Here is a 12,660-nt window from a genome sequence, read left to right as displayed (position 1 = left end):
AGAACAGCGTCTGACAATTGGTAGGCCTAATATAAACAGTGATTGAAAAAAATGCATGACCTTCTGGATGAAGAAGTCTACGCAGCTCTACAAAGACTTGAAAAACTGAAACGAGGAAGGGCCAAAACAGGGGCCTACAAAAAACAAAAGTAGAGCACAGTAATTCCTGAGAATTTCTGCCTAAAAAGTATTAAAATTCTAGACAAGTAAACACTGAGACGTTTATGAATTACATCATATTTCTCCCTATGAATAATCTTGTTTAGTTTGAAAAATTAAGAAAAATAATATTATTACATAATGAGTCTTAAATATATTTGTTCTGCTTGTTTGCTTCTAGCCCAAATGATTGGGCCTGGTGAAATATATTTAGAGAGTTATTCATTTTGTTCACTATATATAAATAATACAAACTCAATATTTTTAAACTAATTCTGTACAAGAGAAACAAAATTTTAAATGTGTAGGGCAAAGAGAGAACAAGGCAACATCTCAAATTTTGTCTCACAAATGAGATCCAAGGGAGCCAAGCCCAAAATGGCAAGGGTTATAATTTTGATAGTGTACAAATACTTGGTAGAAACGCTCACTCAATGTAACACAATGCACTAGTTTGGTATAAATATTTTTTTCCCCTAAAATGTTCCCTTAAGGACGACCAGATCTGTTGTTCAAACACTGCCACCCACATCCATATGTATCATCTTCCCTGCCAATGTTTTTTAGTTAGTTTTTGCTTTGTTTTGTTGTTTTGCTTTTGGCCACCACGTAGACCTTAAACAACCAATATATGTACACACACACATATATATTATGAAATATATATGACACATATGATACAACTTCAGAAAACGTAGTTTCAATCAAAGCACATTAGGGAATGCCTGCCATAATCAGGACATTTGAATTCTTCACTAGTTACAAAGTTTCTTAGCAATGTGAAGGAAGACCTAGAATCTAGATAATTAATACAAATAACACATTTGGAAACATAAAAAATTATCACTTCCTTTTGAAGGAAATCACTTACTTTCCTTGGGAAAATATCTGTCTTCTTGGAATAACTTTTTCACTCTGGTTTTAGCACATTGTTTTGGCAGTTTATTAAAACTCCAAGTGGAAGTCATACAGATTATTCTAAATATCTTATTTTGTTTTAACACTAGATTTCTGTTAAAACAGAACAGATCATTACATTCATTCATCATCATTTGACTGTGAGGCTTCTGTAAGCCAAAAATAGTCAATACTTGTGGAGTATATAGTAATTGAGAGCAACATTAAATTATATTTTAAGGGCTCATCAAGGTGAGAATGAGACACTTCAATGCCACTTCTTGCTTCCTTGTTAGGAACTTTGCCAAAATGGAGAAATTTAAAGATTTGTTAAGCGGTGCCTTATCTCATTGACCTTTCTTCATTTGGAAGATTATCACTTCACCTAAACTCGTTGCCATGTTGTGGAGGTTCCCTGGATGGCAAAGATTAGCTTTTTACAACTGAGTTGTGGATAAGGACATAAACTCTACTTATATTCATGAAACCAAATACAATTACTAATGTTGGCTCATGTGTGTCATTATGTTTCTATGGCACATCCTATTGCCATCTCACAATTTAATGCTTATATTCTGGAGGAAAAAAAATGAGGAATGGGAGAAGGAGAATAAAAAGAATTTGAATTAGAAAGGTCTTAGGACAATAAATAATCACCATAAAAAATCTTCCTGTAATAGTTTCCCTTAATCAGGTCCCAGAAGTTCTCTGTGATATGCAGACATATCCTTAAGTGTTGGAATATTTCCTACCAGAGCTTTCAAAGTGTAGGTTTTCATTTTTTAAATCATAGAAAATTTTAGTTATTAAATTAAGACCTATCCAACACTATATTGCAGTAGGCTAAAAGAGAAAAGAGTAGAGACAATTAATATGTAAATAAAGCATTCATTAAAAAGACTTCAGGGTATGTGTACTAATGAATGTTTTACAATAGGTCTAAAAGAGGAACATCGTAGGAGATTCATGTCATTATAAGATTCACAGTAGTTTAGCAATGCCTAACTCAAAACCACCTGAAATCAGTCCCTAAACAGAGCATTGTGCCATATCCGCATTCATGTTTCAAATGGCAATTTAGTTTCAACAAAACAGTCATTCACCATCCTAAATTAATTGTGGTTAATTTGAGTTTTATTAGATTTGTATTCCTGTTTGTAAATGATTTGTAGATTTCTTTTGTTTTTTTTTTAGTCAAGAACTATCAATGTATGAAATTCATATTTAGTTTTGCATTTATTCTTATATGCAATTAACTAGCATAATAATGCAAAAAATTGTTAATAGCTGAAGACTTTTAGACATGTTCTACTTTAAGGAAGTAGAGATGTTCCAAGGAAATATTGAGAAATCTTCCTCTACTTGCCAAGAAATCATTCAATGGGCTGATACGTTTTGACAGCTATTAGTCATTGTAGTGTAGGTTCCTACTAATATAAATTTGTAAACAAGTCATGATCTTTCAGGCATCTTGGTTTTATATGTACTTCCTTTTTCTAGAATTCCCTTCTTTCCACCAATTTCTCTATCCTTCCATTCACTTACAGACTTCTACTTAAACTTTAAAACAGCTAGGTAGTTACTTACTGTGGCAACTCTTTCGATGTAGATGTTTGGGAGAATCAACTTATACATGCCTTGGACATTAATTCGGGTTACATTTCCCAATGTGGTCCTCAACTGTCCTAAGCCAAAACTACCATTAAACAAATTGGTCTCAAGCAGTGATAATATGGTACACCACTTGCATTAGTTAGGGTTCTTTAGAGAAACAGAACCAATAGGATAAAGATAGATGATAGATAGATGATAGAGAGATATTACATGGAATTGACAAATAAAATTAAACATTGCACTCCTTTGTATATAATTCAAAATAAAAATATTATGAAAACAAAATGTATTTGTGAGAAGATTCAATAATTATCTTATTGTCCTCATAATCAATTTGATCCTTATTTTTTTTTTAAAAACTATTCAGTTGAGAGAGAAAGAGCATGAGTAGGGGGTGGGGAGGAGAGGGAGAAGCAGACTCCTCACTGAGCAGGGAGCCCAATGTGGGGCTCGATCCCAGGACCCTGGGATCGTGACCTGAACCGAAGGCGGATGCTTAACCACCTGAGCCACCCAGGCGCCCCAAAAGAAAATTATTTTAATGTATATCAGAAATACTGAGAGGAAAAAAATGAAGGGTAAATATTGGTGTGTTTCCCCCACCCAATAAACTCAAAATATCATGTCACTGGTCAGATTTCCTGGGAAGCAGAATCTGAGACAAAATATAGATGCAGGGGAGATTATTATAGAGTGTTCTCGGGAACAAAAACTGGGGAAGAAGGGAAGGAATCAAGATGGTCAGGGCAGAATGAGAAGTTGTGCTCAATGTAATCTCAACAGAAACCTCAACTGGTCTCATGGTAGCTCTAAACCTGAGGTGATACTTTAGAGACCTCCTGAGCTGGGGCCAAGGGTCCCACTCCTATTGGATACTGGCTACATGGGATCATGACCTGAGCCAAAGGTGGACGGTTAATGACAGCCACCCAGGTGCCCCTCAAGCGGTCATTTTTAAAATTTTTTAAGCTTAGGGTTGGACTTGCAGGCACATGTACATTGAGACATTTTGTTAAGGATAATTTGATTTTAAAAGAAATTAAAAGGACTATTTTTATTGAGTAGAAGTATCAAAACATGTGTATCTCTGAAAACTAAATTATATTTTATATTTTCAGAAGATTGTATTTTATACTTGATATTCTTTTATAAATACTATCAAAAGTACATGATTATATTCCATGTTATGTCTGGATTAAAGAATCTTTCATTAACTTTTCATTTTTATTTAAAATGAGTCACATATAAATTGTTCCAGTGTGGGCTATTACCAAGATTTATTCTTGTGGAATCCTAAAAGTTCAGAAGTGCTAAAAATACAAGAAATTTCTCATGGGAATTTTGCTCTTTCTGTATGAGAGTGTAAGAATATTTTACTTCTCTTCGAAAAATACAATGGAACAGGTGTTAGGTTTCAGGATTTGGGGGAAATCAGAAATTAAATTGCTTTTTCCAGATTAGATACTGATATTTTTTAAAATAATTCTGACTTTGCCTAATGGAAATTTAACTTAATCCTATGCCATTGTTTTATTTAGGCATTTAAAGCTGTTTTCATGAGCTTTGAGAGAAAAGGAAACTAAACACTTGCAATTCTTTTTCCTTGAATTTTCCCTCCCTTCGCATTATTTCTACTTATTTAAAAATAATTTTCTTGACCTCTGAGAAAAGTTACGGGAAGCTCTTTCTTTGGAGTTATTTTTTTAAATAAAAAATAAAGGATGATGTCTTTCTCTTTTATTGTGTCTTAAAAGTTTTTACCCTCCCCCACTTTTCAATTTGAAGTAAGTCTTTTCAAGTTCTTCTCTCATTTGTCACCTCATTCGTTTGTGATCCCCTTGTAATTTCCCCGGCGCTCAGTTTCATGGGTTGCGTATCTTGCACAAAGCTGAAATCATGTATAATCAAGTGCTTAACATAATACTTTCACTAGAACACAACTATAAATGATTCTGAGCATAATCTGAGAAAAGGTCAATTCATTATTTTAAGTCAGAGATAGTTGCAGTGGTGATATATATTTTTCTGAAATTTCAATAAGACAATATTCTTGTCTGCCTGTTGATTTGACTTAAAAAAAAAAAAAACCCTCCATAGTTTTAACAACCTTCTGAGTTACAGAACAAGACTCAGTTACACCAGGTGGTATTGACTGATGTATTTAATAATGTAATAAAGATGCCAACCATGACAGAATTGGTTAGTTTGATATTAGGGCAAAATGCCATTTCTTCCACAAAGTTGACTCATAAAAAATATTGCTTACAATGTGATGAGACCTATCAAGTAAATTTATGGTATGCAAAATTCATAAGCTCTCAAGTATTTCTTTGGAGTTTGGCAGTCAGGGAGGCCTGCAGTGTGCTCTCTGTTTGTGTAAGAAACAAACAAATTGAATTTGGAGGGTGAGCTGGCTAGTAAGGCATCCACATTACAATTGATTAATTGGAAATATTTCATGTTCTGTATCCATCTTTTATCTAGAATGTTCTTCTTTGGAGAGTTCTATATTTCACATTCAATTTTTATGTTCACTTGCAAGTTTCTCTGGTCCCACAATTCAAAGAGAGTCTGTTGAAGGGGAAATTAGAGGCTGTGATTCAGAATTCAGTGAGTCTAGTCTCTGCAGAAACTTGGCAGAGGATAGAATCAGTTCTTGGGATGCCAAATTTAGTGGCCCTGGGCCAGATGCTAATTTTGAATGCATGGCACACATCACTTTGTGTCTCGATTAAGCCATGTCTGTGAATCCCATGCAAGCCCAGCAACAGATTTTATGCAATGCATGTATTAGCGTTCAGTGCATCATAGATTTCATTCTGGCTTTCAACATGTGACAGAAATTACTTCTTTTTCACTATAAATTCCACCTCTTTGAAAAAAAAAGCAAGGAATGTTAATTCACTTTTTTTGTCCGTGATTATTTAAAATTGAATAATATCATTTTTGGTCATTTCTTATAAAGGTGTATTCAAGACAAAAGAACTCATCTTACATAAATGTAAAAATAGGGTAAGAATAACAGATTATTTCGCCCCTTCACTTACTTGCTTCTTTAGTATAGATTAGATCATGAATTTGGATTTGTTCATTAAGCTATGCAGAAGTCTTAGAGAAGACTAATAAAAATTATGGAGCAAAGAAAACTAAATGTCAATCTATAAAACTGGATTAAGAGGTTTTATTTTATTATAGTATTTTCATCTTTTTGAATCACACTGTTATTTTATCACCTGGCTACCTTACAAGAATGTTTCTTTTTGTTTTCTACACTGGGAGGCAAAAACTTTCAGTGTATGCAGACTTGTAGAAGTATACCACCTTTTGCACAGGAGTGCGTCTAGCATTGTTCCCATTTGAATCATTTGTAAATATATATATATGAATGTATTTTTACATGTAAACATTTTTTTAAAGTTACTAACGAAGATTTTTTTGATGGGAGTTGGAGCCACTGAGTGACAGGGTAGATGTGCTGTTTTAATGTGCTGACCTTGAACTGTGCCAACTTGCTGTTTTCAGCCCAGATTAAAAAGCCCAGGATGAATCAACTACAGCTGGCTCTGTGAGTTACAATAAAACATAAGATTCTTGTAAATCTGGTGCATGAGAGCTATACACCAGAGTTTTCTATCTATACTAATACAGATTTTTTTTAAAATCACCCAATGTATGAGAAATCCTGATCTTTTATTCAGGGGAAAAAGTCCATTAGTTAAATGATTGATTTTGTGCTTGATTTTTTTTTTTTCTCCTCAGCATTTTATTTGTTTCTGTGTTTCTTTTTAGTGTGTTTTATGCAACTCTGAGTCTTTGGTCACCATTGGATACTTAGAAAAGAGAGGAAAAGGCAAGGACTAAATTAGAAACTCCTTTTGAATTGTTGGCTTTTATTCTAGCCATCTTCTTCTGAGTCAGAAATAATGTTACTTTTTTTTTTTAATTCAGAGGAAAAAAAGATTTCAATGTGAATTATATCCTTATTTTACAACATGCTTGCATTGGCCTAAGGGAAACACAGATTGAAACAGAAGAACCTCTTGAAGCACAGTATGAAAAAAATCTTATTTTCATCCAACACTGGTTTGACTTTGAGTGGATTGGGTCTAAATTGTGGGTACCATGGTCATATATAATGGAGATGAGATTGGGGAGGCCTGACATCTCTTAATTTATTTATTCTACCAGTGTAACGCTAGCCACCTCCTGTTTTTATTATACCAATTTAAAGCCAGCCATTTCCTGTTTTCATTAGACCATTGTAACGCTAGCCTCCCACTGTTCTCATTAGTGCAGGACTGTGTAATGGCAGCCACCTCATGTTTTCATTATAACAGAGCTGCATGGTGCCGGCTGCCGCTTGTTTAACTTTACTGAGACGCATTTGACCATGGACTACATCCTTCTAAAAGCTAGTAGCAAACAAGGTAAAAGGAGTCTGGGGTTCTGGTGAAATAGTGGTAAGTGGTTACGTGACTTACTTGCTATTAATGTGCAAGAAATATAGTTGCTGTTAACGGCTGGGCAACTACAATAAACCAAGTAAACCCTGGACCTGTTTTGTGAGGGCTGTTGTTTTGTTGTGTTTTGTTTTAGAATACTTTGTCTGACAAAGACCGTCAACAAGATTTGCAGACTCTGTATTGTGGTTACGTGTGGATAGATTTCTATTACCCAGAAGAGTCCTTTGCTACGATGGATGGTATTCATTGAGAGTGTACTATGTGTCCAAAGGGCTTCGAAACTTTCTACGTAATATCTCATTTATTTCAATTTCTTTACAGTTGCCTCATTTATTCCCATTTTACAGATGGAGAGATGAAATATACAGCGGTGACATAATTCAGGAGCTGCCCAGTTTCCTCTTTAAGACCAGATAGTAAAGATTTTTCTGCTTTCTGGGTCATACAGTTTTGTCCTAACTAAACTCTGCTGTTGTACTGGAAAACAGCCACAGACAATACAGAAATGAATTAGTATGCCTGGCTTCCAATAAATCTTTATTTACGAAAATAAGCTGAAGGGATGGATTTATTTGGCCCAAAGGCTGTAGTTTGCCCACTCCGGATATAAGGTCACATAGCTAGAGTGGTAGGAGACAGTTATAGCTCTAATCGAGGCAGTTCGGCTGCTCACCCGATGACCTTAAACAACCATCCTCTATTCCTCTCTGTAACTTTGCAACTAGAAATACTTCCAGTTCCATTCATGCGGGAACCTCTATTCAATGATTAACATTTTCAAAGAGAAAAAAGACTTTGCTCAATTATGTGCTTTCAAATATTTTTTGTTTTATTCTTTATATGTTCATTGTTTTCTCCCTAATGCTTTTATTTATGAAGCGCTTAAGATTTCTTTTGAATAATAGCCTACATAGGAAATGTATTATGGAAAATAAAAGTAGTCTTTTCCTGCAGATTAAAAAAATAAGCTATCAAATGCATTTTGACCTACATTTTCTTCATGTAAAAATGTTATGGAATAATTTCTTTTTTAAATCCAGCACTTTGTCACCCTCAGATTGCCGTAATATTAACATTACCAAATAGGGTAGTTGACAGATGTGTGTAGTTTGTTGAAATGATTAAAAGCTGTGGAGAATTGTAACCTGTCAGTGTTCCCTGGAAAACAAAGTCCTATCCATCTGTTAGGGGACTCTCTAAATGACTGTAATGAGTCACCTTTAAAATGGCAGCTCTCACCCTAGGATATGAACTCTGAAGCATGAAAAAAAAAAAAAGAATATATTTATATATAAAAAGATGCATGCGCTTTAACAAAAAAAGAACATATATTCCCAAATTTCACGCTCTTGATCACAGAAGGAGGTCAGAAAGCAGTACTTTGTTATGTTAGGTTGTGATGTACAGTTTGCACCCCCCATCTTTATTCCGAGGCCCATAAAAGTCAGGCAAGAAGGAGTGATGTCGAAGTTTGGTAAGACATCCTACGTCTGCTTGTAACTCCTCACTTGTCTTTAACATTTCTCAAAATGAATATACCCTCACAATGAACTTTGTGTGCCTCAGCATCACCTGTGGAAATTACCTTTATTGAGCTGCAACAGCAAAGACACAAAGAGAAGATTGAAACAGAAAGCCAATACACTAGCTGTGAGGGTAGGAAATACCAGGATTCTTCATGTCCTCTCCCGGCTGCTGGGTTCAGTGTTGCCAAGTAAGGATGGAGGTGTGAGATGGTTCTTATACTCATTCTCCTCTTTAACAGTTTTGGTTTTCTCTCTGTTTTGGTGTTTTATCTAAAATAGGGCAGGTGGAGTTATAACATTTGCTGTGAAATAAAATGCAAATTCCACTATGCAAATAGACCATTAGGAAGTAAATTAGCTTGAACAGTAGTGGTATTTCAGCAATTATATTGCTTTTTAATACGGAGTGATTCCAGCATAAATAAAACTCAGCAAGTTTGTATATGAGCTGGGTCGGTGACTGAGTCTCCACTGGAAGGAGGCTCCCTGAACAGGAGGCTGTGGTTTTCAACATCTTGCTGGTCTGTTATACACTCACTACAATGTATAATAACTTTATTTTTTTAACATGCTTAATGCACATCTAGCCAAGTTATACCAAATAAAATCTCAAATGTGGATTGGTTATGGTAATGACTATTTATATTAATTGGCCTGTCAATGTGCAGACTTTCAACTTTGCCACTGGAGTTCCTGTCACCCTTTTAACACATTATCATTATTATTTTTAAACCAGAGTCATTTCAAGTTCAAATTCATAAAATGTGCATTGGAACCGCCCACCTTGCATTACAGATGGGTAAAACAGAATGTGTCAAGAGAAATAAAACTTTTAAGGAACCATTTGCACTAACCTTCCCCTCACCTCATTTAGAAAGTCAATCTGACATTTTTTGGCATTCCACGTATTACTTTGAAAGAATTAAAATCAGTATTTACAGTAGGAAGATGCCTAAGAGATCAATGGAAGCATTCATTCCACAGCATCCGGGCATATTTATGGTCACCTAGCTTCTGCTTGAACATTGCCATTCCTTGATCCGCCTCCCACCATCATCACCTTTTCTAGTATCTGGATCCCCCAAACTCCCAGTGTCATGGTAGAGACAGATTCTACATACACATTAAGGACAGATGACTTGAGGTTGGAGGATAAGTTGATCATTTGACCTATAAGGATCAATTGACCTGTAAGGCACCAAGAGACTAGACTCTCAAGATGGTCCCAGAGGCATCTCTTTTCCCTCCCTATTCAGCTGGGGGATTTTGTTTTAGCTGTCCTTCTTAGGAAATCAGTTTCCGAATGCTTCAAAGAAGGAAAGCAAATGGCCATCCCAAGCAATGCCTTTTCTTTTCATTCCATGGAGATTCCTCCAATTATCTATGTTGTTGGTATTGATTAAAGTCTGAGATGATATTTGCAGCCGCAGGAAGGCACTGGCCCTGCCCACCTCCCCGAGCAGACTGTTCCTGCAAGAAGTTGAACATAAGCCCTATGCTCAGTAACTTAGAAGACTTTCCAGGACTTTTCTCAAAACTATGGAAGAAGACATGTCAATCCACTTAGTACTCAATGCCCATCGTTCAAGGCCCAGTGTTGTTCTCTCTTCTTTTCTTAACTCCATCGTTTCTGTCCGAGGCAGGATTTCTCAACCTGGGCATTTTGGACATTTTTTTTTAAAGATTTTATTTATTTATTCATGGAAGACAGAGAGAGAGAGAGAGAGGCAGAGAGAGAAGCAGGCTCCCAAGGAGCAGGGAGCCTGATGTGGGACTCGATCCCAGGACCCTGGGATCATGACCTGAGCCAAAGGCAGACGCTTAACCATCTGAGCCACCCAGGCACCCCATTTTGGACATTTTTGATGGGGTAAATCTTTGTTGCAGAGGTCCGTACTGTGAATTGCAGGACGTTTAGTAGCTTGCTAGGTGCTAGTAGAAAGCCAACTCCCTTACCTCTTGACAACCAAAATTGTCTCTAGATACTGCCAAATAACCCTGGGAGGCAAAACTGCCCCCCAAGTGAGAATCACTAATCTAAGTCATTATTCCCTATTTCAGTATCCAAATAATCAGTAATTATAAGCTCCTTTACTGATATGCATAGAACATCATGGAAGCAATAAGACAGGATACCACTATCAGCCTGGGGGTTCCTGGGACAGCAGACATAGACAAAAGTTCTTAGGAATAGAATTATTCTGCCCAACAGAATTCACACAGCAGATAGCCAGGAGATGCTTGGAGAATCTGAAAATGTTAAAAAAACACTTTTCCAGGGATGGAAATCATCCATGCTCTTGATCTTTGTCTTTCTCTGCTGTCTCTCTTTGTCTCCCAAAACTTCCAACATGATTACAGATTTCAAAGGAAGAATTATTTCTGGAAAGTTGGAAATACACACATAAATACTCTGCTGAGGGCTTGAAGCTGAGAATTGCAAGATTCAGCAAAGTTGGCATTGCCTCTAGATAATTGGATCTGCCCCAAGAACAAGGTGCTATTAGGCAGCATCTTATAAAGAATGGATCACCAGGCAGCAGCAAGCTGTCCCAGTGTTTTCCTAAATTCTCATTTCCTTTGGCAAAACTTTCACAGAGCTCTCCCAGCTTGTGAACCTAATTCAGGTGTCCTCAAGCCTCCTCTTCTTTGGACTAGGCATTCAAGTGGTATCTCCTAAGCTCAGCATTCACTCTAATTCCCAGCTTCACCTAACCCACCTTTCTGACCCTTCCTAACTTTCTAATCAGAAAATATTCTGACTTCATTTCGATGTTTTTGCACATACTGCCTGTCTTCTTCCAGAATGCATTTCCTGTACATCCCCACTGCCAAAATCCTGCCCCACCTTGCATGCTCAATCCAAATGCTGTTTTCTCCAAGAAGCTGCAACGATTCCTTCCCTCCATGGCTCTTTTCCTCAGCTGAAAGTACTTGTTCTATCTCTCTCCCTCTCTCTCTTTTTGTCCACTGCAACTTGCACTTCTCTCATGGTATCAACTACAATCTGTATTTGGGTAAATATCTTCATTTCCCAGTATATTTTAAATTCTATAGAGACAAAGACCACATTTTATTAATATCCGTATGCTCCATTGTATTCAAAAACATGATACATGCTCCACAAATTAGTGTTGAATTGAATTGGGATGTTGTATTCTAAGGAGAAAAATCACCAGAGAATCCACATTTGACCCATTCATTTATTTCTTTTCCTCCTCTGAACTACGAACAGAAAGTAAATTTTAGTAGTTATCCAAAATGAAAGAAATGATGAAATATGTATAGTAGTTGAATTTCAGAGGTGTTTGGGGGATAAAGGCAGATTGAGAAATCATAAGCACATAATCTCAGAGGTAAGGGTCTTTTCTTATCTTCAATCAAAGCCAACCATTTCACATGAGATATTAAAATGAGGATTTCTTAGCGTATAGGAATTAATAATAATTGAGTGAGATGATTCACTTTCTCTTTTTCAACCTTTCAATGAAATAGCTAGGCAGTCTCACATAAAGATTTTTTAACTAAGATCCTGCGTATTAACCTATTTACTACTTTACATATATCTGTTATATTTTCCTATGCACTTTGTCCATTTTAACACTCCATGTAGGTTATATCTAAAAAATATTATCAGTTTTCTTATAGGTTCACTCTTGGCCCAAGCAGCTTGGACATTTTTCACATTGATGTAATTATTAGGAAACACATCACTATTTCCATAGTTGATCCATAACCATGAAGACATATATATATATATATATAAAACATTTTTAATGTGAAAATAATAGATGATTTTGAGAGAAAATTATGAAGGATGAAAATAAGAGAATAGCCAAATGCAAGACAGCTATTTGATACTGTAATGTTTGATACTACAAATATCAACAAAAATCAAATTTTAATGAGGAAAGGATAACAGTTTAAAAATCTTATCTCAAAACAAATTATTATATTGAAGACAGTCTCTCAACTGCAATGTAAGAAAGAATATTATCAAA

At 35.8% G+C, this 12,660-nt stretch overlaps 1 pseudogene; it reads left to right on the top strand.

Moving 5' to 3' along the window:
* The window catches only part of LOC114210266 (elongation factor 1-alpha 1-like), a 59,587-nt pseudogene extending 50,736 nt beyond the window's left edge, over positions 1 to 8,851 (top strand).
* Positions 8,852 to 12,660: the final 3,809 nt, after the last annotated feature.

This window comes from Eumetopias jubatus, unplaced genomic scaffold (genome assembly GCF_037043125.1).
Source record: "Eumetopias jubatus isolate StellerSeaLion01/CBP00866 unplaced genomic scaffold, mEumJub1_p1.0 scaffold_3, whole genome shotgun sequence".
NCBI classification, from domain to species: Eukaryota; Metazoa; Chordata; class Mammalia; order Carnivora; family Otariidae; genus Eumetopias; species Eumetopias jubatus.
The sequence above is the reverse complement of the archived record's forward strand: the minus strand, read 5'-3'. Positions and strand labels throughout refer to the sequence as shown.